Source organism: Bombus terrestris, unplaced genomic scaffold (genome assembly GCF_910591885.1).
Source record: "Bombus terrestris unplaced genomic scaffold, iyBomTerr1.2, whole genome shotgun sequence".
Taxonomy (NCBI): domain Eukaryota; kingdom Metazoa; phylum Arthropoda; class Insecta; order Hymenoptera; family Apidae; genus Bombus; species Bombus terrestris.
Window position 1 is genome coordinate 7,853,381 of NW_025963548.1, and position 24,249 is coordinate 7,877,629.

Sequence of the window (24,249 nt, forward strand, 5' to 3'; positions counted from 1 at the left end):
CGTTATATTGCATTACTAAATGACGTATAACGTTATATTGCATCATTATATGACGTATAACGTTATATACTATAACGTTATGAAGGAATATCGTTATACTGCATCACTATATGACGTATAACGTTATATTGCATCACTATATGACGTATAACGATATATTGCATTTCTAAATGACGTATAACGTTATATAGCTCCTCTTTATGACGTGTAACGTTATGAACTATTACGTTATAACGGATAACGTTATATTGCATCACTATATGACGTATAACGTCATATTGCATGACTATAGGACGTATAACGTTATATTGCATCACTACATAACGTATAATGTTATATTGCATCACTATATGACGTATAACGATATATTGCATTACTAAATGACGTATAACGTTATATTGCATCACTATATGACGTATAACGTCATATTGTATGACTACAGGACGAATAACGTTATATTGCATTACTAAATGACGTATAACGTTATATTGCATCATTATATGACGTATAACGTTATATTGCATCACTATATGTCGTAGAACGTTATATTGTATTACCAAATGACGTATAACGTTATATAGCTTCTCTTTATGACGTGTAATGTTATAAACTATTACGTTATAACGTATAACTTTATATTGCATCACTATATGACGTATAACGTTATACTGCATCACTATATGACGTATAATGTTATATTGCATTACTAAATGACGTATAACGTTATATTGCACCACTATTGATAGTATAACGTTATATACTATTACGCTATAACGTATAACGTTGTATTGCTTCACTATAGGACGTAAACGTTATATCGCATTACTGAATGACGTATAACGTTATATAGCTTCTCTTTATGAGCTATAACATTATGAGCTATTCCGTTATAACGTATAACGCTATATTGCACGACTATATGACGTATAACGTCACATTGCATGACTATAGGACGTATGACGCTATATTGCTTCACTATATGACGTATAACGTTAAATTGCATCACTATAGGACGTATTACGCTATATACTATCACACTATAACGTATAACGTTATATTGCATCACTATATGACGTATAACGATATATTGCATTACTAAATGACGTATAACGTTATATAGCTTCTCTTTATGACGTGTAACGTTATGAGCTATTACGTTATAACGGATAACGTTATATTGCATCACTATATGACGTATAACGTCATATTGCATGACTACAGGACGTATAACGTTATATTGCACCACTATTGATCGTATAACGTTATATACTATTACGCTATAACGTATAACGTTGTAGTGCATCACTATAGGACGTAAAGGTTATATCGCATTACTGAATGACGTATAACGTTATATAGCTTCTCTTTATGACGTATAACGTTATGAGCTATTCCGTTATAACGTATAACGCTATATTGCATGACTATATGACGTATAACGTCATATTGCATGACTATAGGACGTATAACGCTATATTGCATCACTACATGACGTATAACGTTGAATTGCATCACTATAGGACGTATTACGCTATATACTATCACGTTATAACGTATAACGTTATATTGCATCACTATATGACGTATAACGATATATTGCATTACTAAATGACGTATAACGTTATATAGCTTCTCTTTATGACGTGTAACGTTATGAACTATTACGTTATAACGGATAACGTTATATTGCATCACTATATGACGTATAACGTCATATTGCATGACTATAGGACGTATAACGTTATATTGCATCACTACATAACGTATAATGTTATATTGCATCACTATATGACGTATAACGATATATTGCATTACTAAATGACGTATAACGTTATATTGCATCACTATATGACGTATAACGTTATATACTATAACGTTATGAAGGAATATCGTTATACTGCATCACTATATGACGTATAACGTTATATTGCATGACTATAGGACGTATAACGTTATATTGCATCACTATATGACGTATAGCGTCATATTGTATGACTACTGGACGTATAACGTTGTATTACATTACTAAATGACGTATAACGTTATATTGCATCATTATATGACGTATAACGTTATGTACTATAACGTTATGAAGGAATATCGTTATACTGCATCACTATATGACGTATAACGTTATATTGCATCACTATAGGACGTATTACGTGGTATACTATTACGTTATAACGTATAACGTTATATTGAATCACTATATGACGTATAACATTATATTGCATCACTATATGTCGTAGAACGTTATATTGTATTACTATATGACGTATAACGTTATATAGCTTCTCTTTATGACGTGTAACGTTATGAACTATTACGTTATAACGCATAACGTTATATTGCATCACTATATGACGTATAACGTTATACTGCATCACTATATGACGTATAATGTTATATTGCATTACTAAATGACGTATAACGTTATATTGCACCACTATTGATCGTATAACGTTATATACTATCACGTTATAACGTATAACGTTATATTGCATCACTATATGATGTATAACGATATGTTGCATTACTAAATGACGTATAACGTTATATAGCTTCTCTTTATGACGTGTAACGTTATGAACTATTACGTTATAACGGATAACGTTATATTGCATCACTATATGACGTATAACGTCATATTGCATGACTACAGGACGTATAACGTTATATTGCATCACTATAGGATGTAATATTTTATGATATATTACGTTATTACGTATAACGTTTTATTGCATGACTATATGACGTATAATGTCATATTGCATGACTATAGGACGTATAACGTTATATAGCATCACTACGTGACGTATAACGTTATATTGCATCACTAAAGGACGTATTGCGTTATATACTATTACGTTATAACGTATAACGTTATACTGCATCACTATATGACATATAACGATATATTGCAGTACTAAATGACGTATAACGTTATATAGCTTCTCTTTATGACGTGTAACGTTATGAACTATTACGTTATAACGTATAACGTTATATTGCATCACTATATGACGTATAACGTTAAATTGCATCACTATAGGACGTATTACGATATATACTATCACGTTATAACGTATAACGTTATATTGCATCACTATATGACGTATAACGATATATTGCATGACTAAATGACGTATAACGTTATATAGCTTCTCTTTATGACGTGTAACGTTATGAACTATTACGTTATAACGGATAACGTTATATTGCATCACTATATGACGTATAACGTCATATTGCATGACTACAGGACGTATAACGTTATATTGCATCACTATAGGATGTAATACGTTATGATATATTACGTTATTACGTATAACGTTTTATTGCATGACTATATGACGTATAACGTCATATTGCATGACTATAGGACGTATAACGTTATATTGCTTCACTACATGACGTATAACGCTGTATTGCATCACTATAGGACGTATTACGTTATATACTATTACGATATAACGTATAACGTTATACTGCATCACTATAGCACGTATAACGTTATATCGCATTACTGAATGACGTATAACGTTATATAGCTTCTCTTTATGACGTATAACGTTATGAACTATTACGTTATAACGTATAACGTTATATTGCATCACTATATGACGTATAACGTCATATTGCATGACTATAGGACGTATAACGTTATATTGCATCACTACATGACGTATAACGTTATATTGCATCACTATAGGACGTATTACGTTATATTGCATCACTATATGACGTATAACGATATATTGCATTACTAAATGACGTATAACGTTATATAGCTTCTCTTTATGACGTGTAACGTTATGAACTATTACGTTATAACGGATAACGTTAAATTGCATCACTATATGACGTATAACGTCAGATTGCATGACTACAGGACGTATAACGTTATATTGCATCACTAGAAGATGTAATACGTTATGATATATTACGTTATTACGTATAACGTTTTATTGCATCACTATATGACGTAGAATGTTATACTGCATCACTATATGACGTATAACGTCATATTGCATGACTATAGGACTTATAACGTTATATTGCATCACTACATGACGTATAACGTTATATTGCATCACTATAGGACGTATTACGTTATATACTATTACGTTATAGCGTATAACGTTATACTGCATCACTATATGACATATAACGATATATTGCATTACTAAATGACGTATAACGTTATATAGCTTCTCTTTACGACGTATAACGTTATGAACTATTACGTTATAACGTATAACGTTATATTGCATCACTATATGACGTATAGCGTCATATTGCATGACTATAGGACTTATAACGTTATATTGCATCACTACATGACGTATAACGTTATATTGCATCACTATAGGACGTATTACGTTATATACTATTACGTTATAGCGTATAACGTTATACTGCATCACTATATGACATATAACGATATATTGCATTACTAAATGACGTATAACGTTATATAGCTTCTCTTTATGACGTGTAACGTTATGAACTATTACGTTATAACGTATAACGTTATATTGCATCACTATATGACGTATAACGTTAAATTGCATCACTATAGGACGTATTACGCTATATACTATCACGTTATAACGTATAACGTTATATTGCATTACTAAATGACGTATAACGTTATATTGCACCACTATTGATCGTATAACGTTATATACTATTACGCTATAACGTATAACGTTGTAGTGCATCACTATAGGACGTAAAGGTTATATCGCATTACTGAATGACGTATAACGTTATATAGCGTCTCTTTATGACGTATAACGTTATGAGCTATTCCGTTATAACTTATAACGCTATATTGCATGACTATATGACGTATAACGTCATATTGCATGACTATAGGACGTATAACGTTATATTGCATCACTACATAACGTATAATGTTATATTGCATCACTATATGACGTATAACGATATATTGCATTACTAAATGACGTATAACGTTATATTGCATCACTATATGACGTATAACGTTATATACTATAACGTTATGAAGGAATATCGTTATACTGCATCACTATATGACTTATAACGTTATATTGCATGACTATAGGACGTATAACGTTATATTGCATCACTATATGACGTATAACGTCATATTGTACGACTACAGGACGAATAACGTTATATTGCATTACTAAATGACGTATAACGTTATATTGCATCATTATATGACGTATAACGTTATATACTATAACGTTATGAAGGAATATCGTTATACTGCATCACTATATGACGTATAGCGTTATATTGCATCACTATATGACGTATTACGTGGTATACTATTACGTTATAACGTATAACGTTATATTGAATCACTATATGACGTATAACGTTATATTGCATCACTATATGACGTATAATGTTATATTGCATTACTAAATGACGTATAACGTTATATTGCACCACTATTGATGGTATAACGTTATATACTATTACGCTATAACGTATAACGTTGTATTGCTTCACTATAGGACGTAAACGTTATATCGCATTACTGAATGACATATAACGTTATATAGCTTCTCTTTATGAGCTATAACATTATGAGCTATTCCGTTATAACGTATAACGCTATATTGCACGACTATATGACGTATAACGTCACATTGCATGACTATAGGACGTATGACGCTATATTGCTTCACTATATGACGTATAACGTTAAATTGCATCACTATAGGACGTATTACGCTATATACTATCACACTATAACGTATAACGTTATATTGCATCACTATATGACGTATAACGATATATTGCATTACTAAATGACGTATAACGTTATATAGCTTCTCTTTATGACGTGTAACGTTATGAGCTATTACGTTATAACGGATAACGTTATATTGCATCACTATATGACGTATAACGTCATATTGCATGACTACAGGACGTATAACGTTATATTGCACCACTATTGATCGTATAACGTTATATACTATTACGCTATAACGTATAACGTTGTAGTGCATCACTATAGGACGTAAAGGTTATATTGCATTACTGAATGACGTATAACGTTATATAGCTTCTCTTTATGACGTATAACGTTATGAGCTATTCCGTTATAACGTATAACGCTATATTGCATGACTATATGACGTATAACGTCATATTGCATGACTATAGGACGTATAACGCTATATTGCATCACTACATGACGTATAACGTTGAATTGCATCACTATAGGACGTATTACGCTATATACAATCACGTTATAACGTATAACGTTATATTGCATCACTATATGACGTATAACGATATATTGCATTACTAAATAACGTATAACGTTATATGGCTTCTCTTTATGACGTGTAACGTTATGAACTATTACGTTATAACGGATAACGTTATATTGCATCACTACATAACGTATAATGTTATATTGCATCACTATATGACGTATAACGATATATTGCATTACTAAATGTCGTATAACGTTATATTGCAACACTATTTGACGTATAACGTTATATACTATAACGTTATGAAGGAATATCGTTATACTGCATCACTATATGACGTATAACGTTATATTGCATGACTATAGGACGTATAACGTTATATTGCATCACTATATGACGTATAACGTCATATTGTATGACTACAGGACGAATAACGTTATATTGCATTACTAAATGACGTATAACGTTATATTGCATCATTATTTGACGTATAACGTTATGTACTATAACGTTATGAAGGAATATCGTTATACTGTATCACTATATGACGTCTAACGTTATATTGCATCACTATAGGACGTATTACGTGGTATACTATTACGTTATAACGTATAACGTTATATTGAATCACTATATGACGTATAACATTATATTGCATCACTATATGTCGTAGAACGTTATATTGTATTACTAAATGACGTATAACGTTATATAGCTTCTCTTTATGACGTGTAACGTTATGAACTATTACGTTATAACGTATAACGTTATATTGCATCACTATATGACGTATAACGTTATACTGCATCACTATATGACGTATAATGTTATATTGCATTACTAAATGACGTATAACGTTATATTGCACCACTATTGATCGTATAACGTTATATACTATCACGTTATAACGTATAACGTTATATTGCATCACTATATGACGTATAACGATATGTTGCATTACTAAATGACGTATAACGTTATATAGCTTCTCTTTATGGCGTGTAACGTTATGAACTATTACGTTATAACGTATAACGTTATATTGCATCACTATATGACGTATAACGTTAAATTGCATCACTATAGGACGTATTACGATATATACTATCACGTTATAACGTATAACGTTATATTGCATCACTATATGACGTATAACGATATATTGCATGACTAAATGACGTATAACGTTATATAGCTTCTCTTTATGACGTGTAACGTTATGAACTATTACGTTATAACGGATAACGTTATATTGCATCACTATATGACGTATAACGTCATATTGCATGACTACAGGACGTATAACGTTATATTGCATCACTATAGGATGTAATACGTTATGATATATTACGTTATTACGTATAACGTTTTATTGCATGACTATATGACGTATAACGTCATATTGCATGACTATAGGACGTATAACGTTATATTGCTTCACTACATGACGTATAACGCTGTATTGCATCACTATAGGACGTATTACGTTATATACTATTACGATATAACGTATAACGTTATACTGCATCACTATAGCACGTATAACGTTATATCGCATTACTGAATGACGTATAACGTTATATAGCTTCTCTTTATGACGTATAACGTTATGAACTATTACGTTATAACGTATAACGTTATATTGCATCACTATATGACGTATAACGTCATATTGCATGACTATAGGACGTATAACGTTATATTGCATCACTACATGACGTATAACGTTATATTGCATCACTATAGGACGTATTACGTTATATTGCATCACTATATGACGTATAACGATATATTGCATTACTAAATGACGTACGACGTTATATAGCTGCTCTTTATGACGTGTAACGTTATGAACTATTACGTTATAACGGATAACGTTAAATTGCATCACTATATGACGTATAACGTCAGATTGCATGACTACAGGACGTATAACGTTATATTGCATCACTAGAAGATGTAATACGTTATGATATATTACGTTATTACGTATAACGTTTTATTGCATCACTATATGACGTAGAATGTTATACTGCATCACTATATGACGTATAACGTCATATTGCATGACTATAGGACTTATAACGTTATATTGCATCACTACATGACGTATAACGTTATATTGCATCACTATAGGACGTATTACGTTATATACTATTACGTTATAGCGTATAACGTTATACTGCATCACTATATGACATATAACGATATATTGCATTACTAAATGACGTATAACGTTATATAGCTTCTCTTTACGACGTATAACGTTATGAACTATTACGTTATAACGTATAACGTTATATTGCATCACTATATGACGTATAGCGTCATATTGCATGACTATAGGACTTATAACGTTATATTGCATCACTACATGACGTATAACGTTATATTGCATCACTATAGGACGTATTACGTTATATACTATTACGTTATAGCGTATAACGTTATACTGCATCACTATATGACATATAACGATATATTGCATTACTAAATGACGTATAACGTTATATAGCTTCTCTTTATGACGTGTAACGTTATGAACTATTACGTTATAACGTATAACGTTATATTGCATCACTATATGACGTATAACGTTAAATTGCATCACTATAGGACGTATTACGCTATATACTATCACGTTATAACGTATAACGTTATATTGCATTACTAAATGACGTATAACGTTATATTGCACCACTATTGATCGTATAACGTTATATACTATTACGCTATAACGTATAACGTTGTAGTGCATCACTATAGGACGTAAAGGTTATATCGCATTACTGAATGACGTATAACGTTATATAGCGTCTCTTTATGACGTATAACGTTATGAGCTATTCCGTTATAACTTATAACGCTATATTGCATGACTATATGACGTATAACGTCATATTGCATGACTATAGGACGTATAACGTTATATTGCATCACTACATAACGTATAATGTTATATTGCATCACTATATGACGTATAACGATATATTGCATTACTAAATGACGTATAACGTTATATTGCATCACTATATGACGTATAACGTTATATACTATAACGTTATGAAGGAATATCGTTATACTGCATCACTATATGACGTATAACGTTATATTGCATGACTATAGGACGTATAACGTTATATTGCATCACTATATGACGTATAACGTCATATTGTACGACTACAGGACGAATAACGTTATATTGCATTACTAAATGACGTATAACGTTATATTGCATCATTATATGACGTATAACGTTATATACTATAACGTTATGAAGGAATATCGTTATACTGCATCACTATATGACGTATAGCGTTATATTGCATCACTATATGACGTATTACGTGGTATACTATTACGTTATAACGTATAACGTTATATTGAATCACTATATGACGTATAACGTTATATTGCATCACTATATGACGTATAATGTTATATTGCATTACTAAATGACGTATAACGTTATATTGCACCACTATTGATGGTATAACGTTATATACTATTACGCTATAACGTATAACGTTGTATTGCTTCACTATAGGACGTAAACGTTATATCGCATTACTGAATGACATATAACGTTATATAGCTTCTCTTTATGAGCTATAACATTATGAGCTATTCCGTTATAACGTATAACGCTATATTGCACGACTATATGACGTATAACGTCACATTGCATGACTATAGGACGTATGACGCTATATTGCTTCACTATATGACGTATAACGTTAAATTGCATCACTATAGGACGTATTACGCTATATACTATCACACTATAACGTATAACGTTATATTGCATCACTATATGACGTATAACGATATATTGCATTACTAAATGACGTATAACGTTATATAGCTTCTCTTTATGACGTGTAACGTTATGAGCTATTACGTTATAACGGATAACGTTATATTGCATCACTATATGACGTATAACGTCATATTGCATGACTACAGGACGTATAACGTTATATTGCACCACTATTGATCGTATAACGTTATATACTATTACGCTATAACGTATAACGTTGTAGTGCATCACTATAGGACGTAAAGGTTATATTGCATTACTGAATGACGTATAACGTTATATAGCTTCTCTTTATGACGTATAACGTTATGAGCTATTCCGTTATAACGTATAACGCTATATTGCATGACTATATGACGTATAACGTCATATTGCATGACTATAGGACGTATAACGCTATATTGCATCACTACATGACGTATAACGTTGAATTGCATCACTATAGGACGTATTACGCTATATACAATCACGTTATAACGTATAACGTTATATTGCATCACTATATGACGTATAACGATATATTGCATTACTAAATAACGTATAACGTTATATGGCTTCTCTTTATGACGTGTAACGTTATGAACTATTACGTTATAACGGATAACGTTATATTGCATCACTACATAACGTATAATGTTATATTGCATCACTATATGACGTATAACGATATATTGCATTACTAAATGTCGTATAACGTTATATTGCATCACTATTTGACGTATAACGTTATATACTATAACGTTATGAAGGAATATCGTTATACTGCATCACTATATGACGTATAACGTTATATTGCATGACTATAGGACGTATAACGTTATATTGCATCACTATATGACGTATAACGTCATATTGTATGACTACAGGACGAATAACGTTATATTGCATTACTAAATGACGTATAACGTTATATTGCATCATTATTTGACGTATAACGTTATGTACTATAACGTTATGAAGGAATATCGTTATACTGTATCACTATATGACGTCTAACGTTATATTGCATCACTATAGGACGTATTACGTGGTATACTATTACGTTATAACGTATAACGTTATATTGAATCACTATATGACGTATAACATTATATTGCATCACTATATGTCGTAGAACGTTATATTGTATTACTAAATGACGTATAACGTTATATAGCTTCTCTTTATGACGTGTAACGTTATGAACTATTACGTTATAACGTATAACGTTATATTGCATCACTATATGACGTATAACGTTATACTGCATCACTATATGACGTATAATGTTATATTGCATTACTAAATGACGTATAACGTTATATTGCACCACTATTGATCGTATAACGTTATATACTATCACGTTATAACGTATAACGTTATATTGCATCACTATATGACGTATAACGATATGTTGCATTACTAAATGACGTATAACGTTATATAGCTTCTCTTTATGGCGTGTAACGTTATGAACTATTACGTTATAACGTATAACGTTATATTGCATCACTAAAGGACGTATTGCGTTATATACTATTACGTTATAACGTATAACGTTATACTGCATCACTATATGACATATAACGGTATATTGCAATACTAAATGACGTATAACGTTATATAGCTTCTCTTTATGACGCGTAACGTTATGAACTATTACGTTATAACGTATAACGTTATATTGCATCACTATATGACGTATAACGTTAAATTGCATCACTATAGGACGTATTACGATATATACGATCACGTTATAACGTATAACGTTATATTGCATTACTAAATGACGTATAACGTTATATTGCACCACTATTGATCGTATAACGTTATATACTATTACGCTATTACGTATAACTTTGTATTGCATCACTATAGGACGTAAACGTTATATCGCATTACTGAATGACGTATAACGTTATATAGCTTCTCTTTATGACGTATAACATTATGAGCTATTCCGTTATAACGTATAACGCTATATTGCACGTCTATATGACGTATAACGTCACATTGCATGACCATAGGACGTATAACGCTATTTTGCATCACTATATGACGTATAACGTTAAATAGCATCACTATAGGACGTATTACGCTATATACTATCACGTTATAACGTATAACGTTATATTGCATCACTATATGACGTATAACGATATATTGCATTACTAAATGACGTATAACGTTATATAGCTTCTCTTTATGACGTGTAACGTTATGAACTATTACGTTATAACGGATAACGTTAAATTGCATCACTATATGACGTATAACGTCAGATTGCATGACTACAGGACGTATAACGTTATATTGCATCACTAGAAGATGTAATACGTTATGATATATTACGTTATTACGTATAACGTTTTATTGCATGACTATATGAAGTATAACGTCATATTGCATGACTATAGGACGTATAACGTTAAATTGCATCACTACATGACGTATAACGTTATATTGCATCACTGTAGGACGTATTACGTTATATACTATTACGTTATAACGTATAACGTTATACTGCATCACAATAGCACGTATAACGTTATATCGCATTACTGAATGACGTATAACGTTATATAGCTTCTCTTTATGACGTGTAACGTTATGAACTATTACGTTATAACGGATAACGGTAAATTGCATCACTATATGACGTATAACGTCATATTGCATGACTACAGGACGTATAACGTTATATTGCATCACTATAGGATGTAATTCGTTATGATATATTACGTTATTACGTATAACGTCATATTGCATGACTACAGGACGTATAACGTTATATTGCATCACTATATGAAGTATAACGTCATATTGCATGACTACAGGACGTATAACGTTATATTGCATCACTATAGGATGTAATACGTTATGATATATTACGTTATTACGTATAACGTTTTGTTGCATCACTATATGACGTAGAATGTTATACTGCATCACTATATGACGTATAACGTCATATTGCATGACTATAGGACGTATAACGTGATATTGCATCACTACATGACGTATAACGTTATATTGCATCACTATAGGACGTATTACGTTATATACTATTACGTTATAACGTATAACGTCATACTGCATCACTATAGCACGTATAACATTATATCGCATTACTGAATGACGTATAACGTTATATAGCTTCTCTTTATGACGTATAACGTTATGAACTATTACGTTATAACGCATAACGTTATATTGCATCACTATATGACGTATAACGTCATATTGCATGACTATAGGACGTATAACGTTACATTGCATTACTAAATGACGTATAACGTCATGTAGCTTCTCTTTATGACGTGTAACGTTATGAACTATTACGTTATAACGGATAACGTTATATTGCATCACTATATGACGTATAACGTCATATTGCATGACTACAGGACGTATAACGTTATATTGCATCACTATAGGATGTAATACGTTATGATATATTACGTTATTACGTATAACGTTTTATTGCATGACTATATGACGTATAACGTCATATTGCATGACTATAGGACGTATAACGTTATATTGCTTCACTACATGACGTACAACTCTATATTGCATCACTATAGGACGTATTACGTTATATACTATTACGTTATAACGTATAACGTTATACTGCATCACTATAGCACGTATAACGTTATATCGCATTACTGAATGACGTATAACGTTATATAGCTTCTCTTTATGACGCATAACGTTATGAACTATTACGTTATAACGTATAACGTTATATTGCATCACTATATGACGTATAACGTCATATTGCATGACTATAGGACGTATAACGTTATATTGCATTACTAAATGACGTATAACGTTATGTAGCTTCTCTTTATGACGTGTAACGTTATGAACTATTACGTTATAACGGATAACGTTATATTGCATCACTATATGACGTATAACGTCATATTGCATGACTACAGGACGTATAACGTTATATTGCATCACTATAGGATGTAATACGTTATGATATATTACGTTATTACGTATAACGTTTTATTGCATGACTATATGACGTATAACTTCATATTGCATGACTATAGGACGTATAACGTTATATTGCTTCACTACATGACGTACAACTCTATATTGCATCACTATAGGACGTATTACGTTATATACTATTACGTTATAACGTATAACGTTATACTGCATCACTATAGCAATTATAACGTTATATCGCATTACTGAATGACGTATAACGTTATATAGCTTCTCTTTATGACGTATAACGTTATGAACTATTACGTTATAACGTATAACGTTATATTGCATCACTATATGACGTATAACGTCATATTGCATGACTATAGGACGTATAACGTTATATTGCATCACTACATGACGTATAACGTTATATTGCATCACTATAGGACGTATTACGTTATATACTATTACGTTATAACGTATAACGTTATACTGCATCACTATATGACATATAACGATATATTGCAATACTAAATGACGTATAACGTTATATAGCTTCTCTTTATGACGTGTAACGTTATGAACTATTACGTTATAACGTATAACGTTATATTGAATCACCATATGACGTATAGCGTTAAATTGCATCACTATAGGACGTATTACGCTATATACTATCACGTTATAACGTATAACGTTATATTGCATTACTAAATGACGTATAACGTTATATTGCACCACTATTGATCGTATAACGTTATATACTATTACGCTATAACGTATAACGTTGTATTGCATCACTATAGGACGTAAACGTTATATCGCATTACTGAATGACGTATAACGTTATATAGCTTCTCTTTATGACGTATAACATTATGAGCTATTCCGTTATAACGTATAACGCTATATTGCACGACTATATGACGTATAACGTCACATTGCATGACTATAGGACGTATAACGCTATATTGCATCACTATATGACGTATAACGTTATATTGCATCACCATAGGACGTATTACGTTATATTGCATCACTATATGACGTATAACGTTATATTGCATCACTATAGGACGTATAACGTTATATTGCATCACCATAGGACGTATTACGTTATATACTATTACGTTATAACGTATAACGTTATACTGCATCACTATAGTACGTATAACGTTATATCGCATTACTGAATGACGTATAACGTTATATAGCTTCTCTTTATGACGTATAACGTTATGAACTATTACGTTATAACGTATAACGTTATATTGCATCACTATATGACGTATAACGCCATATTGCATGACTATAGGACGTATAACGTTATATTGCATCACTACATGACGTATAACGTTATATTGCATCACTATAGGACGTATTACGTTATATACTATTACGTTATAACGTATAACGTTATACTGCATCACAATAGCACGTATAACGTTATATCGCATTACTGAATGACGTATAACGTTATATAGCTTCTCTTTATGACGTATAACGTTATGAACTATTACGTTATAACGTATAACGTTATATTGCATCACTCTACGACGTATAACGTCATATTGCATGACTATAGGACGTATAACGTTATATTGCATCACTACATGACGTATAACGTTATATTGCATCACTATAGGACGTATTACGTTATATTGCATCACTATATGACGTATAACGATATATTGCATTACTAAATGACGTATAACGTTATATAGCTTCTCTTTATGACGTGTAACGTTATGAACTATTACGTTATAACGGATAACGTTATATTGCATTACTAAATGACGTATAACGTTATGTAGCTTCTCTTTATGACGTGTAACGTTATGAACTATTACGTTATAACGGATAACGTTATATTGCATCACTATATGACGTATAACGTCATATTGCATGACTGCAGGACGTATAACGTTATATTGCATCACTATATGAAGTATAACGTCATATTGCATGACTACAGGACGTATAACGTTATATTGCATCACTATAGGATGTAATACGTTATGTTATATTACGTTATTACGTATAACGTTTTATTGCATCACTATATGACGTAGAATGTTATACTGCATCACTATATGACGTATAACGTCATATTGCATGACTATAGGACGTATAACGTGATATTGCATCACTACATGACGTATAACGTTATATTGCATCACTATAGGACGTATTACGTTATATACTATTACGTTATAACGTATAACGTCATACTGCATCACTATAGCACGTATAACGTTATATCGCATTACTGAATGACGTATAACGTTATATAGCTTCTCCTTATGACGTATAACGTTATGAACTATTACGTTATAACGCATAACGTTATATTGCATCACTATATGACGTATAACGTCATATTGCATGACTATAGGACGTATAACGTTATATTGCATTACTAAATGACGTATAACGTTATGTAGCTTCTCTTTATGACGTGTAACGTTATGAACTATTACGTTATAATGGATAACGTTATATTGCATCACTATATGACGTATAACGTCATATTGCATGACTACAGGACGTATAACGTTATATTGCATCACTATAGGATGTAATACGTTATGATATATTACGTTATTACGTATAACGTTTTATTGCATGACTATATGACGTATAACGTCATATTGCATGACTATAGGACGTATAACGTTATATTGCTTCACTACATGACGTACAACTCTATATTGCATCACTATAGGACGTATTACGTTATATACTATTACGTTATAACGTATAACGTTATACTGCATCACTATAGCACGTATAACGTTATATCGCATTACTGAATGACGTATAACGTTATATAGCTTCTCTTTATGACGTATAACGTTATGAACTATTACGTTATAACGTATAACGTTATATTGCATCACTATATGACGTATAACGTCATATTGCATGACTATAGGACGTATAACGTTATATTGCATCACTACATGACGTATAACGTTATATTGCATCACTATAGGACGTATTACGTTATATACTATTACGTTATAACGTATAACGTTATACTGCATCACTATATGACATATAACGATATATTGCAATACTAAATGACGTATAACGTTATATAGCTTCTCTTTATGACGTGTAACGTTATGAACTATTACGTTATAACGTATAACGTTATATTGCATCACTATATGACGTATAGTGTTAAATTGCATCACTATAGGACGTATTACGCTACATACTATCACGTTATAACGTATAACGTTATATTGCATTACTAAATGACGTATAACGTTATATTGCACCACTATTGATCGTATAACGTTATATACTATTACGCTATAACGTATAACGTTGTATTGCATCACTATAGGACGTAAACGTTATATCGCATTACTGAATGACGTATAACGTTATATAGCTTCTCTTTATGACGTATAACATTATGAGCTATTCCGTTATAACGTATAACGCTATATTGCACGACTATATGACGTATAACGTCACATTGCATGACTATAGGACGTATAACGCTATATTGCATCACTATATGACGTATAACGTTATATTGCATCACCATAGGACGTATTACGTTATATTGCATCACTATATGACGTATAACGTTATATTGCATCACTATAGGACGTATAACGTTATATTGCATCACCATAGGACGTATTACGTTATATACTATTACGTTATAACGTATAACGTTATACTGCATCACTATAGCACGTATAACGTTATATCGCATTACTGAATGACGTATAACGTTATATAGCTTCTCTTTATGACGTATAACGTTATGAACTATTACGTTATAACGTATAACGTTATATTGCATCACTATATGACGTATAACGCCATATTGCATGACTATAGGACGTATAACGTTATATTGCATCACTACATGACGTATAACGTTATATTGCATCACTATAGGACGTATTACGTTATATACTATTACGTTATAACGTATAACGTTATACTGCATCACAATAGCACGTATAACGTTATATCGCATTACTGAATGACGTATAACGTTATATAGCTTCTCTTTATGACGTATAACGTTATGAACTATTACGTTATAACGTATAACGTTATATTGCATCACTCTATGACGTATAACGTCATATTGCATGACTATAGGACGTATAACGTTATATTGCATCACTACATGACGTATAACGTTATATTGCATCACTATAGGACGTATTACGTTATATTGCATCACTATATGACGTATAACGTTAAATTGCATCACTATAGGACGTAGTACGCTATATACTATCACGTTATAACGTATAACGTTATATTGCATTACTAAATGACGTATAACGTTATATTGCACCACTATTGATCGTATAACGTTATATACTATTACGCTATAACGTATAACGTTGTATTGCATCACTATAGGACGTAAACGTTATATCGCATTACTGAATGACGTATAACGTTATATAGCTTCTCTTTATGACGTATAACATTATGAGCTATTCCGTTATAACGTATAACGCTATATTGCACGACTATATGACGTATAACGTCACATTGCATGACTATAGGACGTATGACGCTATATTGCATCACTATATGACGTATAACGTTAAATTGCATCACTATAGGACGTATTACGCTATATACTATCACACTATAACGTATAACGTTATATTGCATCACTATATGACGTATAACGATATATTGCATTACTAAATGACGTATAACGTTATATAGCTTCTCTTTATGACGTGTAACGTTATGAACTATTACGTTATAACGGATAACGTTATATTGCATCACTATATGACGTATAACGTCATATTGCATGACTACAGGACGTATAACGTTATATTGCATCACTATAGGATGTAATACTTTATGATATATTACGTTATTACGTATAACGTTTTATTGCATGACTATATGACGTATAACGTCATATTGCATGACTATAGGACGTATAACGTTATATTGCTTCACTACATGCCGTATAACGCTATATTGCATCACTACAGGACGTATTACGTTATATACTATTACGTTATAACGTATAACGTTATACTGCATCACTATAGCACGTATAACGTTATATCGCATTACTGAATGACGTATAACGTTATATAGCTTCTCTTTATTACGTATAACGTTATGAACTATTACGTTATAACGTATAACGTTATATTGCATCACTATATGACGCATAACGTCATATTGCATGACTATAGGACGTATAACGTTATATTGTATCACTACATGACGTATAACGTTATATTGCATCACTATAGGACGTATTACGTTATATACTATTACGTTATAACGTATAACGCTATACTGCATCACTATGTGACATATAACGATATATTGCAATACTAAATGACGTATAACGTTATATAGCTTCTCTTTATGACGTGTAACGTTATGAACTATTACGTTATAACGTATAACGTTATATTGCATCACTATATGACGTATAACGTCATATTGCATGACTACAGGACGTATAAAGTTATATTTTATCACTATATGACGTATAACGTTATATTGCATCACTATATGTCGTAGAACGTTATATTGTATTACTAAATGACGTATAACGTTATATAGCTTCTCTTTATGACGTGTAACATTATGAACTATTACGTTATAACGTATAACGTTATATTGCATCACTATATGACGTATAACGTTAAATTGCATCACTATAGGACGTATTACGCTATATACTATCACGTTATAACGTATAACGTTATATTGCATTACTAAATGACGTATAACGTTATATTGCACCACTATTGATCGTATAACGTTATATACTATTACGCTATAACGTATAACGTTGTATTGCATCACTATAGGACGTGAAAGTTATATCGCATTACTGAATGACGTATAACGTTATATAGCTTCTCTTTATGACGTATAACATTATGAGCTATTCCGTTATAACGTATAACGCTATATTGCACGACTATATGACGTATAACGTCACATTGCATGACTATAGGACGTATAACGCTATATTGCATCACTATATGACGTATAACGTTAAATTGCATCACTATAGGACGTATTACGCTATATACTATCACGTTATAACGTATAACGTTATATTTCATCACTATATGACGTATAACGATATATTGCATTACTAAATGACGTATAAAGTTATATAGCTTCTCTTTATGACGTGTAACGTTATGAACTATTACGTTATAACGGATAACGTTACATTGCATCACTATATGACGTATAACGTCATATTGCATGACTACGGGACGTATAACGTTATATTGCATCACTATAGGATGTAATACGTTATGATATATTACGTTATTACGTATCACGTTTTATTGCATGACTATATGACGTATAACGTCATATTGCATGACTATAGGACGTATAACGTTATATTGCTTCACTACATGACGTATAACGCTATATTGCATCACTATAGGACGTATAACGTTATATCGCATTACTGAATGACGTATAACGTTATATAGCTTCTCTTTATGACGTATAACGTTATGAACTATTACGTTATAACGTATAACGTAATATTGCATCACTATATGTCGTAGAACGTTATATTGTATTACTAAATGACGTATAACGGTATATAGCTTCTCTTTATGACGTGTAACGTTATGAACTATTACGTTATAACGTATAACGTTATATTGCATCACTACATGACGTATAACGTTATACTGCATCACTATAGCACGTATAACGTTATATCGCATTACTGACTGACGTATAACGTTATATAGCTTCTCTTTATGACGTATAACGTTATGAGCTATTACGTTATTACGTATAACGCTTTATTGCATCACTATATGACGTAGAATGTTATACTGCATCACTATATGACGTATAACGTCATATTGCATGACTATAGGACGTATAACGTTATATTGCTTCACTACATGACGTATAACGCTATATTGCATCACTATAGGACGTATTACGTTATATACTATTACGTTATAACGTATAACGTTATACTGCATCACTATAGCACGTATAACGTTATATCGCATTACTGAATGACGTATAACGTTATATAGCTTCTCTTTATGACGTATAACGTTATGAACTATTACGTTATAACGCATAACGTTATATTGCATCACTATATGACGTATAACGTCATATTGCATGACTATAGGACGTATAACGTTATATTGCATTACTAAATGACGTATAACGTTATGTAGCTTCTCTTTATGACGTGTAACGTTATGAACTATTACGTTATAACGGATAACGTTATATTGCATCACTATATGACGTATAACGTCATATTGCATGACTACAGGACGTATAACGTTATATTGCATCACTATAGGATGTAATACGTTATGATATATTACGTTATTACGTATAACGTTTTATTGCATCACTATATGACGTAGAATGTTATACTGCATCACTATATGACGTATAACGTCATATTGCATGACTATAGGACGTATAACGTGATATTGCATCACTACATGACGTATAACGTTATATTGCATCACTATAGGACGTATTACGTTATATACTATTACGTTATAACGTATAACGTCATACTGCATCACTATAGCACGTATAACGTTATATCGCATTACTGAATGACGTATAACGTTATATGGCTTCTCTTTATGACGTATAACGTTATGAACTATTACGTTATAACGCATAACGTTATATTGCATCACTATATGACGTATAACGTCATATTGCATGACTATAGGACGTATAACGTTATATTGCATTACTAAATGACGTATAACGTTATGTAGCTTCTCTTTATGACGTGTAACGTTATGAACTATTACGTTATAACGGATAACGTTATATTGCATCACTATATGACGTATAACGTCATATTGCATCACTATATGACGTATAACGTCATATTGCATGACTATAGGACGTATAACGTTATATTGCATTACTAAATGACGTATAACGTTAAATTGCATCACTATAGGACGTATTACGCTATATACTATCACGTTATAACGTATAACGTTATATTGCATCACTATAGGATGTAATACGTTATGATATATTACGTTATTACGTATAACGTTTTATTGCATGACTATATGACGTATAACGTCATATTGCATGACTATAGGACGTATAACGTTATATTGCTTCACTACATGACCTATAACGCTATATCGCATCACTATAGGACGTATTACGTTATATACTATTACGATATAACGTGTAACGTTATACTGCATCACTATAGCGCGTATAACGTTATATCGCATTATTGAATGACGTATAACGTTATATAGCTTCTCTTTATGACGTATAACGTTAGGAACTATTCCGTTATAACTTATAACGTTATATTGCATTACTAAATGACGTATAACGTTATATTGCACCACTATTGATCGTATAACGTTATATACTATTACGCTATAACGTATAACGTTATATTGCATCACTATATGACGTATAACGTTAAATTGCATCACTATAGGACGTATTACGTTATATACTATCACGTTATATCGTATAACGTTATATTGCATTACTAAATGACGTATAACGTTATATTGCACCACTATTGATCGTATAACGTTATATACTATTACGCTATAACGTATAACGTTGTATTGCATCACTATAGGACGTAAACGTTATATCGCATTACTGAATGACGTATAACGTTATATAGCTTCTCTTTATGACGTATAACATTATGAGCTATTCCGTTATAACGTATAACGCTATATTGCACGACTATATGACGTATAACGTCACATTGCATGACTATAGGACGTATAACGCTATATTGCATCACTACATGACGTATAACGTTATATTGCATCACTATAGGACGTATTACGTTATATTGCATCACTATATGACGTATAACGATACATTGCATTACTAAATGACGTATAACGTTATATAACTTCTCTTTATGACGTGTAACGTTATGAACTATTACGTTATAACGGATAACGTTATATTGCATCACTATATGACGTATAACGTCATATTGCGTGACTACAGGACGTATAACGTTATATTGCATCACTATAGGATGTAATACGTTATGATATATTACGTTATTACGTATAACGTTTTATTGCATGACTATATGAAGTATAACGTCATATTGCATGACTATAGGACGTATAACGTTAAATTGCATCACTACATGTCGTATAACGTTATATTGCATCACTGTAGGACGTATTACGTTATATACTATTACGTTATAACGTATAACGTTATACTGCATCACAATAGCACGTATAACGTTATATCGCATTACTGAATGACGTATAACGTTATATAGCTTCTCTTTATGACGTGTAACGTTATGAACTATTACGTTATAACGGATAACGTTAAATTGCATCACTATATGACGTATAACGTCATATTGCATGACTACAGGACGTATAACGTGATATTGCATCACTACATGACGTATAACGTTATATTGCATCACTATAGGACGTATTACGTTATATACTATTACGTTATAACGTATAACGTCATACTGCATCACTATAGCACGTATAACATTATATCGCATTACTGAATGACGTATAACGTTATATAGCTTCTCTTTATGACGTATAACGTTATGAACTATTACGTTATAACGCATAACGTTATATTGCATCACTATATGACGTATAACGTCATATTGCATGACTATAGGACGTATAACGTTATATTGCATTACTAAATGACGTATAACGTTATGTAGCTTCTCTTTATGACGTGTAACGTTATGAACTATTACGTTATAACGGATAACGTTATATTGCATCACTATATGACGTATAACGTCATATTGCATGACTACAGGACGTATAACGTTATATTGCATCACTATAGGATGTAATACGTTATGATATATTACGTTATTACGTATAACGTTTTATTGCATGACTATATGACGTATAACGTCATATTGCATGACTATAGGACGTATAACGTTATATTGCTTCACTACATGACGTACAACTCTATATTGCATCACTATAGGACGTATTACGTTATATACTATTACGTTATAACGTATAACGTTATACTGCATCACTATAGCACGTATAACGTTATATCGCATTACTGAATGACGTATAACGTTATATAGCTTCTCTTTATGACGTATAACGTTATGAACTATTACGTTATAACGTATAACGTTATATTGCATCACTATATGACGTATAACGTCATATTGCATGACTATAGGACGTATAACGTTATATTGCATTACTAAATGACGTATAACGTTATGTAGCT